At 48.8% G+C, this 20000-nt stretch overlaps 2 protein-coding genes across 8 annotated transcripts in view; one reads left to right on the top strand and one right to left on the bottom strand.

Moving 5' to 3' along the window:
* The window catches only part of LOC126571214 (uncharacterized), a 165615-nt gene that overhangs the window by 37047 nt on the left and 108568 nt on the right, over window positions 1-20000 (top strand). The window lies entirely within an intron of this gene.
* Window positions 1-20000, bottom strand: part of LOC126571213 (uncharacterized) — a 117001-nt gene that overhangs the window by 22031 nt on the left and 74970 nt on the right. The gene's annotated exons all lie outside the window — the stretch shown is intronic.

A 20000-nucleotide genomic window follows, 5' to 3' on the forward strand; every position in this document is an offset into this window, starting at 1 on the left:
TTGATCCGCATCCGCGAATGGTGCCCTCTAAGCACAGAATGTGAAGCATTTTTTTTTGTGGGAACCAAACTGTGAAACTGGATCCTGTACCTAACGCGCACTCCCTTCACGGTTCGAGCACCGGGAGTTCGGTCACCGGAAAAAAAGGAAACGCGCCCCCGTTGGGAGAGGGGAAGGTGCTGGAATGTGAATTATTGGTCGGGAGGAAAAGTTTCACTTAGTCGCTTGGATTAATTTATCCGCCAGCCGCAGTAATAATCGTAAATCCAGCGCACAGGTTTAATGCGTCCGTGTGCTCCTCGAGCATTAAAGGATGAATTAATGTTTTCCCTTTTGTAAGCCCTCCCGGAGCGAAGTTATCTTGCAAGGTTTATGAAATAAAATTGCTTATCACCCACCTGAGCACAGCGGTCCGCGGTTTGTGGGGAGGAAGGAGACGGAGTCAAAGATACACGAGGGGAAGGCTTCTTATTATTCGCCTTCCATTTGCCGTGTGCCCCAGGAGCAAAAAGGGAAATATGTGCCGTTTTCATATTCCAAGCTGAACGGTTCACTTCGTTCCAGTTTAAACACTATCAACGGATCAACGGATCCGTTATCGGCCCTTGACCAAAAGTGAGCTGTCACATCGACAATGTGCAGCGGTGTCGCCAGCGAAGGCGATGACCGCCTGATTGGCCGTTTGGTTAAATACGTTGGAAATGAGTTTGCAAAGGGAATTCTCCGGATTTCGACCGGAGCAAGGGCTCATAAATTTCTACTTTCGAAGCACCTCGAGAAAGCACAGTAGTACCATCGAGCACTAGCACAAGTACGATGCTCGAAGTGTATCATCTTCAATGTTCCAAAGTTTCAGATCACCTCCCACCGCCAGGAACTCTGGGTGTGTTTCTTTTAGGAGAACGAGACGTGCCTCAAACGAGCTGTTGCAATAAAAGTGTCGTAAAGCGAAGTTGGTTCAGTACCGCCGTGCCTTTCTTTTTCTTTTATTATCCTTACAACTCTCGTGAGAATCTGACCGACCGACCGACCGAAGTGACCGACTTCTTGGCCCTGTGCACCACTTGTACTTGCCTGTAGTGTGGTTATGCGAAGGCGAACGGCTGTTGCCCTTCGCTCGGTGGTCGCTCCCTTACGCCAAACAACATGCCGGCGAACGTGCCGGAAAGAATGAGCCAGGTCAGGCAAGTTTTTTGAGGGATTATGGATTTTCATGGTGGGAAGGAGGCGGGGTATGAGGAAGTGAAATGGGTTTCCACCCCCCAAAAAACCCGCGCAAACCCCGCATCAACGTTTAAGGTCCAGAGAATGAAGTAAAACATTGCCGGAAGTATTAAACTTGCCAGAGGGCCGAATGCCTGGCCGGCCACTGTACAATGTTTCAATTTCGTTTCTCCCTCTCTCTCTTGCTTACTTTCTCCTCTTTTACTTGCTAAAGATGAAAGCGACAGATTGTCTTTTAGGTACATTGGTCCAATGAATGATCGTTTTGGAAGTCATTGCAAATCATTCCAAATGTTATGCTGATGAGTAGCGTCCAAAACCATCAAGGTGAAAGACCTAAACCTTGATGAACCTTTCAAATGATGAAATGCAATCGAAATAATTCTCGTCCTCGCCTTTAAGATGATGCGAGAATAATTAACTCAATATCCTATGGGCCAAAAGCAAAAGCCAAGGGACCCAATTAAACGATATACGATCGCGAATCGCACCCGGTGGCCGCCGGCTGATGTAACCGAGCGGGATGGAACAGGGAATGAAAGCCGGCGACTTAATTAAGTGTATCCAGAGAAATGTGCACTCTCTGTCTGCCCACACGTCAATTCCTTCCCGGGGCCACCCCATTCCTCACCTTACACAATGGCCGGTTGGTCGGTCTCGGCCGACGTCTTGAATTTCTGCTGCTCCAATTCCACGCCAAACGGGGGCTTCCCTGGCTCCGAACCACCACCCGGCGGTAGTGTACGTGTTTCCGTGGGAGTGCGTAAGTTTCCGGTGTCAGGATATTGCATTAAACCCGGACGAACCGGGTGGCCAGTTGTCGATGGGGCAATTGCGAACGGTCGACGGACGGGTCCGTCACACTGTCCTTGTCGTCCGGGGGTTTCCGTCGACCAGGTCATTGATTCACTCCACCGGGAGGCATTAAAGAGGAGACGTTGCTCGTGGGTGGGTGAGTGAGTGAGTGAATCGACATCAGATTTCGCGAGAATTCACGTCATCACATTCATCGCACCGACAGAAATAAAACGTCGGCAAGAAGCAAAGGGCAGATGAATAATATATTTTAGTCTATTTTTTTCCCCGTTTGCATAACGAATCCCGAGAGTGAACAACCGGAAACAAGAATCGGATGACTTGGATCCAGCGGTACTGAAGATTGGCCCAAGATTGTTTGCCCAAAAGCTTCACGCACGATCGTTTGCTCACGAAGCAGGCTAAGAGCCATTGCCATCGGGTGCTGTAATCGGTTCATTGCCTTGCGGTGCAAATTTCGCCGACATTTTAAACATTCGACACCCAAAAGAAGGTCCTTGAATGGGGTTTTTGCTTCGTTGCTTTATAAAAATTGATTCTCACTCTTCTTTCACCCTTGGAATTAAAATTCATTCGGCGAAAGGAAAAGGTAGAAAGTATAAACAGCAGAGAAGAGACATCGCACATCGTCGTCCTGTGTGTGTCGCTTTCCAAGTGCAAACAAAGTGAATAAGCTCCTTCGTAGCGCAAACATCATGTGGGATCAATATTTACATTTCATTAAAATGTTAGATACTTTCGTGTCGCTGTTTTGGCAATGGACGCCATCAGGTATTGAGGTGGTACGGTTCTGCCACTCGATTTTCTTGGTTTTTCAATGAATGTTTTTAGTGTTTCTTTATGCCATGCAATTCTAATATATTTAGCACGAATTGTTACTACAAATTGATTGCAAATACTCAACAAAACCACCATTCATGGCGAAACCACTAAAGAGGTAGTGAGGAAGGAATGATAAATGGCTGGCAGCTGGCTGGCAAAGAGTTTATATTTTGAGCGGGAATGAAATTGATATCGGCTTCGGTAATAATAATGGCCAGCTGCTGCTGCTGCTGGCTCACGCTTCGGTTGTCATAAATTGCATCCGCGCTCAGTCGCTGGCGCTCGATCTCCGGCTGGCAAGTGCACTATCGGATGCAATCAATTGCTCGTCGCGTCGATTTGCAAACAGCCAAACCAACGGTGGCACGGTAGCCAACTGTAGCCCACCGCTAGACCGTAACGATGCGCCGTGCAATCGATACCACCGTGCTCTGGTGACCCCCTCCCCAGTCCCACTGAATTCCCAGCTCTTCTCGGTCGACTAGTATATCTGTGGCCATTCGCTCCGCGGCCGTGTGACAAGCAATCTCGAGAGCAATCTCAGCCAAATGGAGTGGGTCTAACACGTGCGAGACCAGCCGTGACCTTGAGCACTGATTCAGTTAAGGAGGCGCACAAAGAGAGAGAGATAGAGAGAGAGAGAGAGAGAGCGGGCGAGCAAGTGGCCCACACGTAATCCCAATCGGTGTCACATCGCGACCACTGTTGCGGAATCCGAGCTGCGCTGGTGGGTGCGCCAGTTGACAGTATCATGCGAAATGCTGCGACACGTCACTGTCATGATGGCGTCCGGGCACTCTGGCTTGACATGCCAAATTTAAACTCACTTCCCCTTCCCTGGAAAACTTTTGTCGTTCGGCACACACCAGTCCGGCGCAACATTGTAGCTTCCGTCGTGCACGCGCGCCCGTGCCAAACGAACCGATGGCTGATGAAGCCAGCCGCGCGACTTCGGCGCAAAAGTTGTCAAATCAGAAAGCGACATGCCGGAAAATTGGCCCACCATTTCGTCGGGCATTTAGTGAGCACCGGTCCCTGGCGTCCGATGAGAGTGCTAGCGAACTAGTTCCTCATTCAGCCTGCTGGTGATGATGGGGTGGCGCGGTGAAGTTTCATCAAGTAGTCAAAAAGAAGAAAAGTCCCGTGTAGCGTGTCAGTAAGCTAGTTAGCGAGTTGGTGTCAAGCTTCAGCGGTGTGGTTTTTAGCAACTAATCAAACAAAAAAAAACGAAACCAAAGATTAACGAGTCCACTTTGGTACGGGGGAAGCGGGGGGGGGGGGGGGGGGCGGGGGATGAATAGATTGGTGTTGAGTGGTACCAATCGATCGATTCGATCGCTGATGGTGCTGGTGCTGGTGCTATGTGGCTACCATTGGAACAATCCCGGGAACACCGACTGTTGCTGGTACGAAACCTGCGGTGTCCTTTCGGATATGGTTCCGGTTGCACCAAATTGCGGCTCAACGAGGGAACTGCACCTGAACGCGGGCGGCGATCGTGTGAACGTAGTATTTAATTTTCCAATCGTATTTCCTTTCGCGCCTCCACACCAGGGGCACCTGGTCGCTCGCGATTGCATTTGCATTGGACGATGTGGCCTTCTGGAAATTTGCCCAACGTTACCGGATGCCTGCCAGCCAGGTGTGAAACCAGGTGGAACGAGTATTGAAACTTTTCGTAATGCAATTTCCTGGAGTTCATTTCAGTTTTCTGAAGTGGAGCTTCATATACGCTGATGCACAATGGACTGAGTGCACGAGAGTGGAACGGAGTAATCTCTTATGTGTCCTTCAAACTATGCATACTCGCATTAGTATCAGGTTCCATCTAGGGGCGGGGAATATTAGCAATTATTCTGCCTTCGGGACTAGTGCTCCATAAACATTCCACTCGGCGCATCCATCGGCTATTGGCGCATCCATCGGATCCGTTTCGCAAAGAGACATAAAAATGCAATCGACTTGAATGGAAATGAAGAACGGATGGACGGCGAATGCCGTGGCTCGGAAAATGTATAATCGATTTGAGGTTTTGGTTTCCTCTTTTCTTTCGATTTCCATCATTTTGAGCGTACTAGTCTCAAGGTTACTCAACCACACACCAACCGCGACATGCGGTCGCCCTTCATAATGAGCTTTTAATTTCGTCTTCACTTTACGTCTCGCTAGAGGTAGTGATCGTGACGATGATTCAGCTATGAGCTGCTGGACCGTTCTGCGGTGCTCTGTTCACCAAATTGCTGCACTGCAAGAGTTACTGCACCATTACGTCAGCTGTTGTGAGTAGCGATCTCGCTAAAATCTCGTTATCATAGCGCCGAATCACTCTCTGGCTGCACTATGCAATGGAATGCAATTAGTAAGTTTTTGTGCCTAGAGTACCTCGAAGAAAGCTTTGATAGCAGCGGATCTGCCATCATTTGCGCCATTATCGTTGGTGAGAGCATTTAAGCATTATTTTCACGGAAAAGTGGTAATTGTGCATTCATCCACAAAAAATCCAGCAAATCATTTAACTTTTTTCGCATCAATAGCCAAAGATAACGAGGGAGTATAGGCTCTCGACAACGCACTTCCATAAATTCGCTTGACTGGTCGCAAGGGATTTCAATAGTGGATAGGAATGAAAAGCTCCGTCATTTGCGTACTTTTGAGTGGTGCTTAAAAATACATTCACCAAAAACGCACAAAACGGCTCGGTCACTCGAAATTGTTATGGATGCACCGTGCACCATGTTCCGTGTGCAGTATGAAAAATTTGAAAAATGCCCAAAAACCCATACTCCCTCTGCATATGCAGCTATGGTATCCAGGGGAGAAGTTAAGAGAATTCAGTGATGATCGGCAAGCGGGGATTCAACTTTGTGGTGTTGTGAAATGTGGCTGTCCTTTTTTTGAGAGAAGGGGGAATGAAAATATTGAAATCCCTTAAAACATCATCCATATCATACGAGCATTCGAATGATGGTGCTCGGTTTTTGGCGAAAAGGCACCGAGGGGAACTGCCGAAAGTACCGAAAGCTCGCCCATTTTTTTTTTTATGGTGGTCCTCGACGTGAGTTTTCACATGATTTTTGTATCCCTTTTTTCCTCGTTTTTACGATGAGCTATGTCCGGGTTGAATGTTCAGCTGGATGTGTGGATGGAGCAATAAGGTCCGCAACAAAACAACAGTGCAAAAAACAGTGGGAGCTCGGAGAATTGACTGCAGTTGGGTAACTCGTTGAAGTTTTTGGAACACCCGATGATGGTTTACCGCATTCATTTGTTCGGGTTCGGGTGTGTTTTCCCTTTTCGATCGTTTAATACTTCTATTTTAGGAATTTTTGTTACAAGTTTTAATTCCACTAAATTTAATATTTACAACTTTTACAGAAAAAGGTGCATATGGCAGATAATTGACCAAATTGAATGCACCGTTGCGCCTCACGTTCGACAGAGAGCATAAGCTTTCGAGGATCACAATGCAGCCAACGAAGCTGCACACTAACGAAGCCCAAGGGAAACACTCATTTCGGTCTGGTTAGCTGGGATTTTGGGCTTCAAATGCATCGCTCTGTATCCTCTGTAGCAGCAGCAGCAGCAGCTGACGATATAATCCAAGGAGCTTATGGAAAACCCCTTGGTAACGACGACACATTCGGTATGCTGGCACGTGCAGCAGGACCACCGTTCGCACTCGAGCACCGGCTGTTGATGCAATTGTGCAGCTGCACCGACATCTGGCGAATAGCGCCAGACGAGAGAAGATATCGGCAGCTGGGGATTTTGTATAATGGCGGAATGAAATGATCATTAGCAGATAATTCAATTTCAGTGAACGGAACCAATCGGTGTATTGGCGGATTAAGCGAAGGATCCTCGAACGACAGGCAAACGGCAACGCGCGATGACGCGATGGCTACTACGAAGCGCCGCCTCTCCATTTATAGCCTGTAATAATCCATTGTCAGCTCATGATGAAAATACTGTTTCATTCCCGCTTTTATGCTTCTGCTCGTGTGCCAGTCACACTTCGCCGGCCAATCTAGCGCTGGCGTACGTTGTAATCAGCGAGCGCTGCGGTTGCAACTGCGGGCGAACGTAACTCGTAAACTGTGTGCAACAAATTAATTAAATTGTTTGCCTAACGTTTAACAACTTCTTACGGTGGTGGTGCAAGCAGCGGCGTGCCTGCTGAAATTCCTGCTGACCCCTCTGACCCCGCTCCTTCTCTCCTTCATGGTCCATGGTGAAAGTCTTTAACAAACAGAGTGCCCCCCTCCGGCCCCGGGTTGTGTGTGGACCTTTCACAGCTGGGGCTGGTTCAACGCTGGGTTCGCCACGCTACACAGCACTTAACACTAAAAACCTTATGTCCGGCGCATAAAAAAAGGCCATCGGAAAGTTCTGGCCGAATGACAAAAGCCAGAGAGACACCGAGGATCGTGGCTTTCGCATTTTCGTGGTAGTTTGGGTGGGTTTGAATGGAAGATGGAGGGTTGTTGAAGATTAACTCGTCAGCGAGTGGGCGAGACTACCAAATTGGGACCGAAGTGGAGTGGTACGGTACGGTACGATAAAATGAGACTCATTCAGACCATTCTGACCATTCAATTTGGGTGATCTCGTCGTCGTCGTCGTCGTTGCCGTCCACACGAGGAGAAGGGTTCGTGCTGTCACGGTACACTGTGGTGGAACGTTAGTGCTGTGACCGGCTAGTGGCTAAACGGACATCACTGGACAACAGTGGCACACACATCTGTAGAGGAGAGGTCCTCCCCTTATCGCCCTAAAGGGCGATGGGAATGAGAGGAATGTGTAACACACAGCCTGTGCGCTGTGCGGATGAGGAATGCCTTCCATGCACAATCACAATAACACAAACTGAAGTTGCAACTTTATTCCGGCTTTTACCGGCGTACCACGCCCCGAACTGACCGCCCGAGTGTACCCGGCCACCCGGGGGGGTACTTTTTGTGATAAAAGGATGGGATGGACGGACTAGGATGACTTTTTTTACGGTGCACACCATCATCACCACCAAGGGGTCAGCTGTTTTTTTGCTCTCTCTCTCTCTCTCTCTCTCTCTCTCTCTCTCTCTCTCTCTCTCTCTCTCTCTCTCTCTGCTGCTGCGTGCACTAGCATGCCAATGTACCGTCACTAATCCGTATTCCAGGGAAACTGAAAGAATGGAGCTAAAATAATTAAAATTCTTCGTAGCGGCTATGCACACACGATCGCGTTGTCCGAGATGCTTGCCTCGGCCCCGGCGGTTTGTCCTGGCGGCCGGTTCTGGTGCACTCGACCAACCGCTGGTCCCCATATGGTGGTTTAGGTGGCCGTCCACTCTTTGCTGCAGCACGTACTCATCGGACCACGGGAGAGTGATTGTTTTAGGCAGGCAGCATTACAACTATAGTTCGAAGAATGTTGATAGGAAACGGGTCTGTGGGAATGTTTCTTTGGTTTTGTGGGTCTTTTGTGCTGCTTCAAACAATGGTCCGTTCTGGAGGTCTCAACTGGAGTTTGTCGTCGTTCAGTAACTACTTCATGGTTCGTAGTGAGTGATGTAACTGTTTAAAGTCGTACGAGCGTTCTATTCTTTTCAGTTCTTTAAACCAAGTATTTGTTTTTCCTCTTGTTTTGCAGGAAAGGGTCCTGATGCAGCAATATCATTAAATGATAAGAAGTGCATCACGATATAAAATACATTATTTCCCTCGCAATTACATTGACATGCTTCGTGGTTCGCTTATAGTTTACAGCAGAGACCATCGTCCTCTGACACAAACGAACACGATTTCATCGCCAATCGTGCCCATCAATCGTTGGTGCACGTGCAGCAGTAAGGAAGCAGAGCGGTGGGAAAATGTGCAAAACGGAGTCATTCCAGTAGCAATGTTTGATCAAACATCAAACAAACACGGCACTAGTAGATGCAGAGCTCCACAGAGCGCCGTAGTGGCCATCGCGGTGGTAAGACAAACAAGTAAACACCAGGTGTGGAGGTCTTTTGCATTATGCACGGAATTGCACCGAACCGCACACCTTGTTTACGGTCACACCCCCGACCGCCTGGGCCTGGGCCATTGTGTAGTTCCAGTTTTGTTCCTTTCGGGTGGAAGTTTCAGCAGACCGGAGTTACAGTTCCCGTTCCGGCCGCGTCCGGAAATCCTCCCCCACCGGGGGGAAGAGTAGCAACTTTGTGCAAATATTTCGCGCTCACGCAAAGGCCAACCATGGTCAGGTTGGCCATGGCGCACAATATATAACCGTTGTTGTTGTTATTGTTGTTGTGCCATGTCACTGTGAACCCGCTGTGAAGTCATATTGCTGTTTGCCGAAGTGATGAAGCCAACGAAAACGAGGCGCAGCGAATAGTACTACGATTCTTATCGCACGACCTCGGTGTGTGCAAGCAATGGGGCGAGAAAGTTTGTTCCATTTCACTTTAATGTGTATTCCTTCAGCCATCACTCTTGGACGAATAGTTCTACAGTTTTCCAGACTTCCGTTGCATGCCAAGCGCCTTCTAGAAGGAGACGTTAGGCAAAGGATTCCTTACTTGAACCGGACTTTCTTTACAGTTTTGTAAGAGTGGTGTACCAGGAAGCACCCAAGATTTGCCTACGATTTCTTCGTACTTTATCGAACCGGGCATTCCTGGTCGATCGGGGTAGGAAAATGTAATTAACGAAATGGAATGCCTTTGATGCCGTTTGATGGCTGCTCTGTTGCTGTAGATCATGATGGTGATAATAATAACGATGATGATGATGATGATGATGGCGAGCAGAGTTGAGCTTTTTTTTTTTTTGCTAGAGTCTTTCCCATGGCACTACCATCAATATCGTGCCTTGTGGCAACTTTCAGTTCCCTGTCCCGGTACCGAGTTGTTTGATTTGTGTCCTCATTCCCGCAAGGTTGCTAGTTAGTTGCTAAGTAAACACGCAAACAGTGCTCAGGCACCAGCGAGAAGTAACTTCTGGTTTCTGGTGCAATAGCAGCAGCAGCAGCAGCAGCAGCATGCAAGTTTGATTGCTTTCCGGTGCATGCAGATCTATCGATTCCACTGCGGATTGAACCCTGTGGCCCAAGGAGAACCAGTAACCAGTAGTGTCCTAATTCTATTTTCAGTTTCTTGCATGAGAACAAAGTTTACCGGAAGGTCGTGTCGTGAACCAATCGTGAGTTCATTCCCGAATGTAATCAAATTTGTTTAATATCAGTTCGCAAATTGGCTCACGAGATGGATCAACTGGAAACTGCAAACGAACAAATGATTGCAGGCTGAAAAACTGTTTCCTCATCAACATGCAATTTCGTTTTACATCCGGTTTGGGTGTCTCTCTCTCCTTGGCACTGGCCGACAAGCGGACAACGACGATGCGTGGCGGCGCACCTTGCCCTCCGAGACACTGATTTACTTGCCGCTTCATTGTCACTGTTTACGTGTTGATGATGGATGAAAAACCTGCGCTCCCAACGCAACCGTTCGCGCCCATCATTCTTTTCGTCTTCCCGTAACGTGTGTGTTGTAGTTTGTTTTTTTTTGTCCCAAAACCAGTAACCGGTAACGTCCTTTCGCGACTCGTTCCTGGGGCTCGTCGTTTTACATACATTATTAGCTTTTCCGCATTTTCCTGCCCCGCTGTGGCCGCGTAAGCATGTAAACGATCATGAATACGTAAGCGAGAGCGTGTGCGCGTTACGGATGAGTTTCGTTATTGCATGCATAATTTACCCGCTCCTCGTGGTGGAGGTCGTGGGTGATGCGGTCAGGTGGTGCACAGGGAGAGAGAGAGAGAAGGAAATTATGCCCCCCCAGGGGCAGAGGAAGCTAGTGAAACACACGTCGGACCGGTGATACTGTAATTTGGCGTAAAAATGATGCTGCCTGGTTTAGAATGATTGAATTATTACACTGCTTCATGGGAGAGATTTGTTTCTCCCGGTTTTCCCGAGCCAGATCGTTTTAAAACTTTCATTTCTCAATTTTGTACCGCCCGGCACCTGCGCTGGATGGCGATATATTCATTAAACGGGATGATGGGTTCATGTGTTACACGTGGAAACCAACGCTTCCACTGCCTACCACTGCCGAGAGGCTAACGATTGCTTATCGAGTTGCATGCAGAGGCACCGAGCAGCGAGAAACCATCGCCACGCATGCACCAGGGACGGTAACAAAAAAAATCCTTCTTGAATATTAATTAAGCCATTTATGCCAGGGCTACACCCCGGACAGTATAAGGTTTCAGTTTAAAGTCTAACCAACCCCTGGTTGCTTGATCAACGGTTTATGGTTGAGGTCAGCACTGGTGGGAGGCAAATGTTTAAACGGTTACCTCCGATGGTTACCAAGGCACCACTACCGAACCTACACTGAACCGAGCATACTGGGTCATTTCCGCAATACCTGCAACCAGCCTGCTGAGGTTGGTTTGTTCGTCGGTTGGTTGACCGGTTGGGACAAGCTTCGTTGTGACAGATTTAGCTGTCAGATAAATGTGTCGTGCCACACGGCTGGACACGGCAGGCCGGCATCGTTGTGAAATGTGAAATGCGAAATTGATGGCGCCGCGTTGCGGCCCCGCCCCGGGGGACGGGAGGATAGTCGTCGAGTGGGCATGACTCGGTGGTCGTCGTCTACGTCGTCGTCGGTATGTTGGGCATTGTAACACGCACATGCCGTGTGTTTTACATTGTTAGGCAGCCGGGCGCACGTGTGCACGAGTGTGTGAGTGGCTGTGATTTGGAAAACGCCACTGCGCACGCTGTCCCTAAGGCAAATATTCCAATGTAAGTAGATTAATGCCCCTCGGGGTAACAGTGGAATAAATTGTCATCCATTCAAGGAACAGACGGCCGATGAATCGGTGTAGAAAAGCAAGACAATAAGACCACGTCCCGAGCATATATCACCAAGATTGTTGCAGTAAGTCTGTGGCTCGTAGATTAATTTTGCTAATAGTTTTTACCACAAATTAATGGATATAAATAGAATGATTACGGTGGCGATTAGACGGACTGTTGTCTGGTTGCTTGGTGGCATTGCCGAGGTAAATGTTCACCTTTCTAGCAACCACGCTACACCGAGAAGGGTAATCGTGTTGCGAAAAGTTCACCAAACCAGCGCACCGGGTCATCGGGTGCACCGTCGACGTTCCCCAAAAAAACTTTAATGCGCAATCCATGGCGAAGGAGAGCGCTGCCACGATAAAACACCACAGCTAATGCTAATAGCTCAGTGCCTCTTCGCTTTTAACGAGATGCAAAGTCACCTGCAGAGATTATGGTGTGGTAGCTTACCGCTTTTGTGATGGGACACGAAGCGAAGGAGGTAAGGTAGACGGACGCCCACGAGGGGGTTCCGTGCTTAAAGGCAGCAGAGAGCTGTGAGCTTTTGCCTGCTGACAGCTGGTGCTGGTAGCGATGAAGAAGGAGACATCCTTTTGCGGTCCAACAGTTTCAGTCAGTCTTTAGGGGTTCAGTGTCAGGTACACAGAAGTTGCATCTCGGTCCAGGATGAGACACGGTGCGGTGCACACAGTTTGTGTACTTATTTGCCTCGAGAATAGGAAGCCAAACGTGAGGCATTAGCTCCCAGTGGTGTAATTAAACGTGAGGGAGAGCGGAGATAGTTAGAAGACACCTCTTGCCTTACCTCTGTCTTTCAAAAACTTTACTTTGGTAAGCTTTGATGGTTGAGAGGGGACGAAACGCACCTCACGAGATTAGGAGGGTATCAGTTTGACCCAATTGTTTGTCATTCGTATCGATCTCGATCCCTGCTGACCTCAGGCTGTCAGGAGGTGCCGAAGTTCACGAAACAAGTTCACGTCTGCTGTAGCCATTCACGAACCGGAACACAGGTGCTTCCGGAATTGGTCGATTGGCTGTCTAACTGCTGTCTGTCGAGCGCTACGCTGCAGTCAGTTAGTCCCCTTTTCGAGTCGATTCCCAACGCAGCCGGTTCAGGTTGATTGATTGGGTTTGGGAAATCCACTCGCGCTCGTCGTCGCTCAATTGCGCCATATTTCAGCATTCGACATTCTCATGTGCTCGGGCACCAATGGGGCATAGAGGTGAACGGACGGAAAAGCGGGAGATAAATCTCGCTCTGCACAATCGGTTCACAAACCCGTCGTCGTCGGGTTGAAAAATGGTTTCCGGAAGCTATGCTTTTTTTAGGCTTCCTTTTTGTGAATCGTCTTGTGGGGCGCAGTCCGGTCCGTCGTCACCGTTGATGGCGATTAAAAACTTAGGGTCCAGGTTGTGATCGTACCATGGACGACCTTTTCTTTCGGGGTGCAGAAAGCTCCTCACCGTACCGCTTTAGACGATTACAGTGTCAGCAGTGATTCTCCGGAGAGCGGATCCACCACCAGTCACGGCTCTCGGACTAACCCACCGTCGGAGATGGTCATTTATGGAAATTTTATGATAATTTAGCAAGCGAAGCAATGGAAAAAAAGAAACGAAAAATCCGCCACATGGCACGTCACGGGCGTCAACAGTTGATGAACGGCGTCCGTGTCTCTGTGGCTGGCACGCGTCAGCGAGTGTTTGCTGCGATGAGTGGTTTTCCGTGTTTTTTCCCCCGTAACCCGTAACCTGTCGAAGTCGAAAAACCAAACATCAAATTTCCAGATTGATTGATGCACAACCGAGTTGCTTTAGCCCCGTTTTCCCTTGTCATCTCGGTTGCGATCTCTTTTCGGGGTGAGGCTGTCCTGATTTTTTTTTGTGTGTTCGCGGGGGGAAGGTGACGAAGCGTCGCTGAACGTAGACGCTCCGTGGGGTTTCATGTTGGTTTTTGGATGCCGTTGAAATAGAGAGCACTGCACAGAGTTTATTAGCGGGACAGAGTAAACACTTTTTTTCTGATTTATTATTTTATATCGCGATCGTATCATAGGAGCACTTGCAAGCACTTGCTTTGTGCATGGCAGCACCGGGGAGAGCGTGCAAATCAAAGTACGTCCCTAGTGAACCAACCCCTGTTTGCTACTCGCGTATGCAGCTAAGCAGGCTAATGGAATGAATTTATGAACACAGTTGCGCCGAGTAATCGACAATCTTCAGCGCATCTGTTGGCCCCTGGCCCCGGATAGCATAAATGATGGCAAATTGACTATAGCACGGGCTAATGAAGATATCAGCCAGTGTATTCCGCCTTTTTTTTCCAACGGTGGCCCGGAACGGTGGTGATCGTTTGGTGGTGCCATTTTAACGTGTACACAATTGCGCGCCGATAATCTTATGAGAACTTATCGCTTTATCCACCTCCCAGACACACCGTGAGCATATGATGTCCTGTGTGTAGGCTTGTTGGATGACTGCTTATCGGGAGGATTTTTATTTTCTGTCCATCTTTTTTTCGCTCTCTCTCTCTCTCTCTCTCTCTCTCTCTCTCTCTCTCTCTCTCTCTCTCTCTCTCTCTCTCTCTCTCATGGGACCTAACGCGATCCCCTCGGTGGTGTGCTAAGCAGTCACGGCACGTTTCGGGGCTGGAACCGTGCGCCGCGATAAATAATAAATGATGAAATTATTTTATCGTCTAGCATCATCGCGACCATCGCGAGACGAAGGTCCGGGATCCGGGTGTGTCCGGGTCCTGGCGGGGTGTGCTAGCGAATGGTGGCGGTGGCTCCGATAGCTCGGTGTAATCCCATTAATATTTGATTGCTGTTTCGCTGTTCGATTTATTGACGACAGAAGGTGGAGGAGTGGAGAGTTCCTGTAGGTCGCACGGGGAACTAATCTTCTTCTGGTGCTGCTGCTGCTGCTGCTGTTGTAGCTACCGGTACTAGATGCGATAAAAGATATCGCAGAAGAGATCGACTAGCTCCAGGACCAGCCGATGCGATGCTGGATTATGATTAACCAGCGGCCCGCCCCTAAAGTTGTGGTGGTGTGAAGGCTCTGCTCGATCTGTTTCATTATTGAAACAGCAACGAACGTCGAGCAGTGTGTCAATTTGTGCCCGGAACTGCCTCCCTTCTTTGACAAATGGTGGTTGATAAATTAGATAATAATGGTTCGCGAGTGCTGCGTGGTACGATTGGAATGAAACGGATCACAATCAGAGTGCGAACGTACCTCCTTCGGTCGGTTTCTTAAGCATCAACACCACCACCACCACCACCACCACTCGGAATCTGTCGCAAAAGTCAGGAGCCTGCCTAATTTGCATAATCTCAGCGCCAATCCTAATGCCAGCCAGTCGGCGGCGCCACCTAGTTTATTCGCCTATTCACTCGCGTGCTGACTGGCGGACTGATGGATTATGTTTGCCGAACGAATAGAACGCGGCTGTCTGGCTGGCTGTGGCTCGAGAGTGAGATCGTGGTCGCGGCTTTCTCTAGCAGCCAGCCGCATCATCATTTGTCTTCATTTGCTCAAATTATGTGTGTTTGACTGGCTACTGGCAACACCTACCGAGCGAGCGAGAGATCGTTTATAATGAGCTGATTTATGATGGGAATGGGAATGACTTGGTTTTTGGTTTGTTCCAACTTGCCAGTCCCCTTGTACAGTTTTCCTCGACTCGAAGCTCGACTGCCGTGTTCTGTGGGAAATCAATATTGTTTTGCTCACTCTTTTTCTCACTCTCTGCCACTCACATCCATTGCGTTTTGCGACGGAAACCAAGCTGCTGGCTGGCAGGAACTGTACGGCCACTTGAGGTGAAGTGTGTTGCTGCAGTTCCGTTCCCGTAAGCGACGCTGTACCCTTGGCATCTCTACAGTGCAACTCCGGCTATGCTTGAGCGGAAGTACGGTTAAGTCGCTTCCAACAGGAAGGAACTATGTATGTGTGGTGTGCGGTTTGTGGTGGTGGTGGTGTGATGGTGGCCTTTTCCAGCAGCAACATTTCTTCGAACAGCAACTACTCCGACAGCGGGAATCACGTTGCTGCACGAGGAGACCAACTTTTGCGTAAGCTCATCTAAGTTTCTGGTACGAAGTAATGCCTCCCACTAGCGGGGGAATCTCGGGGGAAGATTTTCATGTAAAGTTTGCACTCAGATGCAAGATTGTGATACTCTGCCGCTGCTGCTGCTGCTGCTGCTGGTTGCAATTTTGAAAATCGTATTACTTAATTTCAAATGTAACCATTTCCGATTCCGAACTAACATCAAATTCAACCATGTTCCTGCATGTTTCAGAAAAACCATTTTACTAACGTGATCCTTCCGAAATAGTCACTATAAATCGCCCATTCTATCATCAATCGCTACAACGATAACGATGCAATAATGAGGCAACAAAATGGTCGCATTAACACGAAACCAAGCTTTTAAAACCCCTCCCCTGCCACCCCGTCCAATCAGGTATCGATCGCTTTGGTGTCCGTGCGAGATGACCCATAAAAGTGGTGGGCCAATGCGCAACCAAACCAGAACAAACCGACCTCCGACCGATTTTAAAAGCCAATATGTGTTTACGCATCGATGGCGTACCACGACCGGCCACGGGTTCAATATGTTGGGACAACAAACCGCTGGACTGCAACGCGAAAACGAACGGACTGTTACGGGGGGTGGGGGGGGTGGTCATCACGTCACGAGAGCATAGCTTTGCTCATCCTGCGGTACTCGTTAGTGGCAGATAACGCCGGGCACCGCGCCCCGGTCCTTGGTCTGCAAAATGTAGCAACTTTTACTGCCTCTAAGCCAGCCAGCACGGCCACCAGGGGCGACAGTGGAGCCTGTCCGTGGTGCGCGGTAATCCGAATCGATTGCATCGTAAAACGCGATCGCGATATTGCGACGCGATGCCTCTGTGTTTGGTTGTGCTCGTGTCTCGTGTCGATGGATCTCACTGCGTTCGGTGGTACGGTCAAGCCTTTACACGCCTCCCCCTTCTGGTGCCGAAGCAGCGGTTCCAATTTGATAACAGCGTTTCGTCAAATATGCTGGGACCCCTCTGGTGCGCAGTTCGGTGGTGGAGATAACGAGAGAGCGAGAGAGAGAGAGAGAGAGAGAGAGAGAGAGAGAGAGAGAGAGAGAGAGCCCACGATGCTCATTTCGTTAAGTGATGCTAGATAGACGGAATTTGAATAAAGTGACCTCCCTCTTCACCTCCCCCAAGGGGGTGAGCCCAGGTAGTGGTCGGCCTTTGCCATATTTGTTTACTTCTCTCGAGGGTGCTTCTCCCCTTTTTGCGCGCACTTTGCTGATGCTAGGATCTAATGGAGTTGTTAATTAGGAGACGACTTGGCACTTGAGCAATAGTAAACTCGGATTTCCCCCCTCCGGTGCCGGTGACAATCTCTATTCCTAGCGGCTGGTCCCCGGTGGAGGGTGTCCTGCGCCAGTTTTATGGCCGGCCATTTCGCTACCGATTACGCGTTTAATGGTGCCCTTGGTGCGCTCAAGTTGAATGGAGGAAGTTTTTAATTTTATGCTTTCACTTTAGAGGACCAATCTTATTGCGTTTCATGTTCACGCTGATGACACGGCCAAGCACGCCTGCCAGATACGGTGCTGTTCGCGGCGCGATTAGCTTGACTAGCGTATGGCCCGGAACGTTAAACTCCATTAAATGATACGATTTATGGTGACTTTTGACACCTTCCGAGGGGCCACTAATGCACGGTGTAACGGTGTGTGGCAGATTCTACTTGACAGGCGCAACATGAAGTGCGGATTAAACGTCAAATCCGTCGTCGAGCTACTGGTCGACGTTCGGTAATGAAAGCATCGCATTTCGCACCGTCTTTCGGAAGCCAATTGATTGCACTTCAATTACCTTTCCCCAGCAACCCCGTGGGGGGGGGGGGGAAGATCGTGCACTAATCTTCTTTGCGGAAAGGGGTTTTCCCCCGTTCCGTGGTCACGTACGCGTAAAGATAATCCAGTCTCCAGTCTCGTGTTCAATAATTCCGTTCCGCGGGAAATCCCCACTCGGAAAGGGTCACCGGCAGCACCGTCAATCCCAACCACCGGACTCTGGTTCTGGTGGCTTTTCTCATCTAATCTCTTCGTGCGGTCGAGAAGCACTTCCGCCGTTCGTACCGCTTGGGGTGTAACCACCACAACCTCCATCATACATTATTGCTGCTGCTGCTGCATAGCAGAGCGATATGCAGGGTCTTGGGATTGAAAAGGGAATAAAAAACCGACATTTTCGTTTTGTGAAAATCTCTTCCGGTCTTGCCACATGTGCGGGTGTGCTCGACTGTTTGGGATCATGGGAAAGGGATGTAAACAATTTCCGCTCATCATTTTCCCACATCCGGAGCGCGTGTAATGTGGGAAAAGAGGGACGGTAGTTTCCGCAAAACGAAAAGAAAAAATCTGTAGAACGAAGACGAGAGCACCGTGGCAATTTCTCGACAATCGGATTCACCGATAAGACCCCGGTTTCTATCTGGTGTATCCCAGGTTGCAGTTGTTAGCAGCAGCAGCAGCAGAACGTTCGAGAAACGTAAGGAAAAGTGGGATGGATTTGGATCATCCGCTCGATAGTGGCTTCGGTGCACGGTCTGTACTGTCTTTGCTGCCACGATCATACGATCTCATCGTCGATTCATCCGTTTTTTTTTCCCCGGGGACAATGTTTGGATTGCCCGTTTCCTCTAGTGCCACTCCTCTCTTAAGCAGCCATTTTCTTTGCTTCGTTTCAGATTTTAGACTTTTCTTTTTCTCCCTCTCTCCGATGCCCCAGCAAGAAGCTTTTCGAGCACAGCACTACCACCATCCTTCCGAATTCCCTCCCTGTTTCTCTCTCTTTCGATGGATTTGCTTTTTATTGAAGTTTGCACTATTTCTCTCCCTGTCGTCCGTCGTTCGTCTGCAGTGGATGTGTGCGGTGTGGTATGAAGAAAGTTTTCATTGTGAGACCATTAGTGATTCATTTTAACTTTTTCTTTCCCTCGGATCGGGCGTTTTTTATTTTTGTTTTTTTTTCATGTTTGTTTTTCATCCGACATCGCTCCAGAGATGGTACGCTATCATCATGCTGCATCCCGGCTCAACGTCTTCGACATGGCGTTGAAGTCAACCTTCGCCAGGAAATCAATCAATCTCACACGAAACCAGGCAAAAGGTGTGTGTTGGTGTGTCTATTGGCAGCCGAGAGGTTGGGTGGAAGCGGAAGCATCAAGCACGAAAAGCGTTTTTCATGCATTTCCTTCCTTAACCCCTCCGTAGAGCATGTCAACCGGGTGAGGGTAAGGGTTATGCTTTGCTCATCATCAATCCTGTGATCAACTGCACTTTCTGCCGTCGACAAGCGGTCTAGAGTAGTCTTGTCTTTTCTTTTCTGCTTTTCGGATGTGCTGTGGCCTGTGCCTTCTCCGGATCGATCGAAATGAAGGGGGTTTGATGGGATGTAATGTTTTCGAAGCGAAAGGGAAAGACACCGGATTTGTGCTCGTCCTATGTCGCAGAGCGATGGTTTGACTTTTAAATCTTTACAACCAAAGTCCTTAAGCGCATCCCAAGCGATTTCGGGCACATAAATCATCGAGGATGAGATAGGATTAGAGCTATCCGAGTGAGGAGCAGTAGCAGCAGCAGCAGCAGCAGCAGCAGCAGATGTCGCTAGCGTGTTTGGAGTGTTAGGTAAAGTTCTCCCTATTTAAGAGTAATCATTCCGACATCTTGCCAAGTAATGCCAATCGTTTTGGTGGCCCCTCCATTTCCTGCATCGCATTGCGTTTTTCTTCTTCTCGCCACCACCACCAATTGATACGAAATGATAATGATGATGGTGCTGGTTATTATCATCATAACTGTGAAGAACAACGCATCTCACCGCACCAACTCGCTCGCTCTAAAGCTGACGATTATTGTAATGACTCCAGACGATTGCGACGAGTGGCAACAGGTGCCTCGTTGAAGTAATGTTCAAACGGGATTATGCTCAGCATTGCTGCCCCGTTTGCGCTAGGCCAGATCATCTGGGAATAATTATCGGCTCATTAATGGTTGTCTAGATTGTGGTAAGGTTGGAAAGGGCCAAAAGGCCACTCAACTCATCGGTGGCGACCCCGTCCACCATGGTATGCTATGTCGAACGATAATGGCATTGTTCTCAATCAGATTACCTCAAAATCAAAGCTGAATTATGTTTTACATGTTTGCCAATTGATGTTGAACATGTTTTTGAAGGCGAACTTTGTTAATTAATGTTTAGTTGATA

This window comes from Anopheles aquasalis, chromosome 2 (assembly GCF_943734665.1).
Source record: "Anopheles aquasalis chromosome 2, idAnoAquaMG_Q_19, whole genome shotgun sequence".
Lineage (NCBI taxonomy): Eukaryota > Metazoa > Arthropoda > Insecta > Diptera > Culicidae > Anopheles > Anopheles aquasalis.